The sequence below is a fragment of the Excalfactoria chinensis genome, chromosome 11 (assembly GCF_039878825.1).
Source record: "Excalfactoria chinensis isolate bCotChi1 chromosome 11, bCotChi1.hap2, whole genome shotgun sequence".
NCBI lineage: Eukaryota > Metazoa > Chordata > Aves > Galliformes > Phasianidae > Excalfactoria > Excalfactoria chinensis.
Genome location: NC_092835.1, coordinates 14,592,854 through 14,597,500, shown reverse-complemented (window position 1 = coordinate 14,597,500; position 4,647 = coordinate 14,592,854). Strand labels below are relative to the sequence as shown.

General features: G+C 60.1%; 1 long non-coding RNA gene across 1 annotated transcript in view; it reads right to left on the bottom strand.

The window, feature by feature from the left end:
• LOC140257475 (uncharacterized) overlaps positions 1-4,647 on the bottom strand; it is a 134,031-nt gene extending 129,384 nt beyond the window's left edge. The window contains exon 1 of the long non-coding RNA XR_011905028.1: positions 4,351-4,647. This is a non-coding gene — a long non-coding RNA (uncharacterized lncRNA). The remainder of the gene's footprint in view (positions 1-4,350) is intronic.

Here is a 4,647-nt window from a genome sequence, read left to right as displayed (position 1 = left end):
GGAGCAGACAGGTTTCCAATATATAATAACTTGTATATATACATGATTATAGACTCACATGGCGCTTTAAATAATCCACCCTGTCGATGACTCATTCCATTAGCCCTGAAAAAGAAGGCACGTCTGACTTTAGTGGATGGGTTTGCGTTTACCCCTCAACATAAAATCCATTCGGCCTTTAAAGTGAACTATGTAACAATTTCCAGCCTTGCCCCTATTCATCTGTTTTTTCCTTACGGTTTCGGCAGCCCCGCACAGACGCGGGGACGGAGCGGCTGCGGCGCGGTGAGCGGAGCCGCGTGTTGCGCTCAGTGCTGCGCCGAGCCGGGCCGGGCCGAGCCGGGCCACCCCGCGATCCGCACCCGCGGAGAGTTCCGCTTCCAATCCCGCCCGCAGCCGCCCCGCCCCGCTCCGCCCGCGCGGCCCTTACGTAGAACGGACCCCTCCGCCCCGCGGAGCGATCGGCAGCGGCCGCGCCTGACCCGCGTAAGGCGAGTGGGGGAGCGGAGGCGGCTGCCCGCTCGCATCTGCCCGGCGCAGCCCCGCTCCGTGCCCCCCCCGGGAGACGCCGCTTTCCGCCGGCGGTGCCCCGCAGTCACGGGGCAGTGCTCGGGCACTTTCTGCGCTTCTTAGGACGGCTCTCCTCCTTTTTAGCTTTTCTTCCCTGTGCTCGAGGAAATGTTGAAAAGTTCTCAGCCAAACTCGGGAGAAGGGCGCGCAGGGCCCCTCCTGCCGCTCCCACGCGCGGACCCTGCCGAGCTCCCACGCGAGGCTCCACCCGGCAGCATCCCTCCTCTCTCCCCCCACCCCCCGAGGCTGGACGCGGGGTTCCGGGCCCCGTGCCCGAGGCCGGCCGGCTGCAGGCGAGCATCCCTACTGGAAATCGATGCGTGTCACGGTTTCAGTAATGATGGCAGAGCTGTAAAAACCGGCCATGGAGAAAACAGCGGATCAAGCGGCCAAAGGCCAGCGGGCCGGGCAGTGCTCCTCACTCTCCTACTCATCCCTTAAATCCCTTCCCTTTCCCCTCTCGCATCCCGGATGCCCCGTGGTTAAGGCCGGGGGACCGAGGAGCTGCTAACAGCGCGTTTCCCCCCGGCGTGGGACCACCGACCACCGCCCGTTGCCCGCAGGAGCGCAGCCCGACGGGGCGGCCCGGCCTGGCCCGGCCCCACTCAGCTGCCCGCAGCTCCCCTCGGCGTTACGGCAGACCCGGGCTCTTTCACCGCACAACAGATGCAGCCTCTAATGCAAATATTGCCATTTCCCTGCTGAATTAGCCTTGTCACTTAGCCCAGAAGCTGGCAGCGTTAAGCCAGCTTGCATTTTAATTTGGCCCTGAAGTTACTTATTTCATTATTGATCAAACATAATGCTGAATCAATGTTCATCTTGTTACCTGGGCCATTTCCATGTAATACAGTGATAGCACTGCCTGGAGTTACTCATTCCCATCCCAAAGTGACTTTACCATAAAATCAATGCTTGTTTGCGACTGATCTAAGGCAGCATCCACGGGATGAAGAGCAAATAAATCGCTCTCCAGAAGTTTGGACGGAATGCGAACAAAGAGTTTGGTTTCCGCGTTATTTTATCACCGTCGGTATCGCCGTGCCCAGGTCCACGGCACAGCAAGCTCTGGCCGCCAAATGAGGCGCCGTGACCGCACAGTTACGGGAGCGGATGGGGGCACCGCTCCTAACCCAGAGCCCCGGCACCCAGCAGCTGCGGGCTGGCGGCTCTTCAGGGCAGGGGCTGCTTGGGAAAAATAGTAATTAATACAATAGTAATTAATGATTGTGTCACAAGATTAGACGCAGCGCAGCCTTATCTTCGGAGCAGCTGCCGCTTCTTTTCTTTGCCCGTGTTCTCCCCTCCAGCTAATAACCCGACCGACAAATAGCACGAAGCTGTCCGCAGCCCCGGCTCTGCCGAGCGGCAGTCGAGGAACGTCGGGACACCGCACAGCCAGACGCGGAGCGGGAGATGGGCACCACCGCCCCGTCGGGGCCGCTCCTCTCCCCGGCTGCTCCCGGGGCCCGGCGGGTGTCCGGGCCGCCCCGAGGAGCGAAGGGACCCGGCCCGGCCCGGAGTGGGCTCACGGAGGTGCCGGCACTGCTCGCAGCGGCCGCTCCTTGCGAGGGACGATGGAAAATCTCGCCGTGCGTGTGAAATATATTGGCATAAAATTAGCGAATGGCACTAACAGGTTATAAATCACCTGAACGGTCAAACCGCAGATATGAATCACAAATTCCTATAAAGATTAATGTTTCCTAAGATTCGCGGCAACTCTGCGTTTTTTGGACAAAAGCCTTCTCCCAGCCTCCCGTTCCCGAGTTCTGTTCCATTTTCTGAAATCTTTCCAGGTTTCGGTGGGGTTTCTAATGAACGATTTACCAAAGGAAAGGTTTTATTAACACCTCGAAAAAACGATAAAGTTTAAAGGGAGGGAGAAAGGGAGCAGATAGGAAGTTCGGTAACACAACACACCGACCCGCTGGCAACAGCCCGAACGCAAAGCACCACAACGGTGGGAAAAGCTCCAAGAAATGGAAGGCAAAGAATAACCCCGAGGTGCCGGCGCGGCCCGAGTGGAGCCCGAGCATCCCCGGCGGCCTCGTCCCTTCCGGGGCAGAAAAGAGAGAAAAGGAGGAGATGGGGGACGTTACTTCTGGAGGAAATATGCTGGCGGGAGGTGTGCGGGACTCCGGGTCTCTCAGGCGCTATTTTTCCCTTCTCGCCTCCGTGCAGAACTGGAGATAATAGTTGGGGCTGCAGGTAAAGGAGTCAGTTCTTATTCAATTTCCCTAAATGGCCTGGAGAGCACTTAGAAGCCCGGAGAGCTTCTGGCCAGCATTTTCTTATTAACTAATTTCACTTCGATCCTATTAAAGTGTGCGTTTTATAACCTTCAAATGAACCTCTCTCCCTCCATCCCCTCCCGGCAACTCCCAGGGGAGCTGCCAACCCGGGTCGGCCGGGCTGCGGGGTTTAGGGTTTGGGGTGTGGGGTGCGGGGTGCGAGCACTGCCCTCCCTTAGGGGGAACCTCACCAATAATGGCTTTTAAATGGCGACATATATTTACCATTTCAAACGGGCTCTGCTGTTTCCTGGTAACGCTCACCACAAATGGTAATAATAAAAGATGAAGTATTTTTTCTCACCTTAGGTCATTAGATTTACAGACAAGGTACTAAATCATTTTGGCTCCCCAAACCTTGAAGGAAGGCGCACCCGCTCCCGTCCCTTTCTGCTCTCCTCCCCCTCTCGAGCAGCCGCAAAAGGAACGGGGAGCAGTGGTGGGGCTCCAGGACTGTCTCCCTGCATTACTTAACCGCTACCACAGCTCGTAACAATACGAAAGTTGCCGTTGGTTGCAGAGCGCAGATTGTCAGTGGCCTCTTCCCAAAGCCCTAACATGAAGGGTCATTAATTGTGTTTTCTTTCCAAATCATATGTCACTGCAATTAACAGATTCTGATCAAGAGACTCCTTTCAGATTGATTCCATATGTGATAAGGAATGTGCATCTTGTTATCTATCTGTCGCCTTGGAATTATGGAAAAGCTTCAAACGCGTAATTTGAAGAGTCTTTTACCCGGCTCTTTGATCTTTCCTTCTATTTTTTTAACTCTTTTTTGACTGCGGCCCTTCTCCTCAGCCCACTTGTCCGTTCCCCTCCCCACGTCCCACGGCCCTCCAGCGGGCAGCTCTGAGTCGCGGCCACCTCCGGATCCGTCCACGCGTCCCCTCCGTCACCCGCGACCGGGAAGCGTGGGCAGAGGGAACGGGGTCCGGGACCGGGAGGCATCCGGAGGAGCGCTGCCGCCCACCGACGGCACCGGGGAGCGGCCACAGCCCCGGGGACGGCTCCGGGCACAGGGAACCCCAGCGCCGGGTTTAAGTTGGAGCTCAGCGAGCGTGTGAGCGCGCCGGGAAGCGCGGGCGGCGGGGCCGGGGGGAGGGAGGGAGGGAGGCAGGCGGGCGGGCGGGCGGGCGAGCGGGGGGGTGTGTTTGGGGTAATAAATCAGGAGCCGCTCTCCCGGCTTTGACAGGTCCCGGCCAGAAGACACGTGTCCGTCCGGCCGAGCCGCGCTCCGCCGCGCCGTCTGCCTCCGCCCCAGGGCCGTCGGGCCCCGCACGGCTCCTGCCGGCCTCCCGCAGGACGAGCCGCCCGCTGCCGCCCCTCCGCGGCTCCCTCCGGCCCCGCTCTCGCCGCTCCGTCCCGGCGCTCCCCCGGCGGCGCCGCCCGCCCCGCGGCCTCTGCGTGCGGACGGCTCTCACCGCTCCGACCCCCACCCCCCCGGTACCGCAGCGAGATCACCGTCCCCTCTCCCCGCTCCCACCGTTTGCCGTTTCTTCGCTTTTCCTCTCCCCCCGAGCCAAGCGCCGCAGATTTCTCCTCCAGCCCGTTCGCTTGAGAGACGTTTCCCTCCCGTCTCTTTCCCATTAACCCACCCCTCTCCCTCGCCCTGCCCCGCAGCCGTTCGCACCCGTACGTTCCTCTCTCCGCGCCGGCCCCGCACGGCAGCTGGGGACGGACGGAGCCGCGGAGGACGAGGCCGGGCTCTGCGGGCACAGAACGGGGCTTCGCCGGGTCCGGCCCCGCCCGCCCCTTCTCCCACCCGAGCTCGGCCGGCACT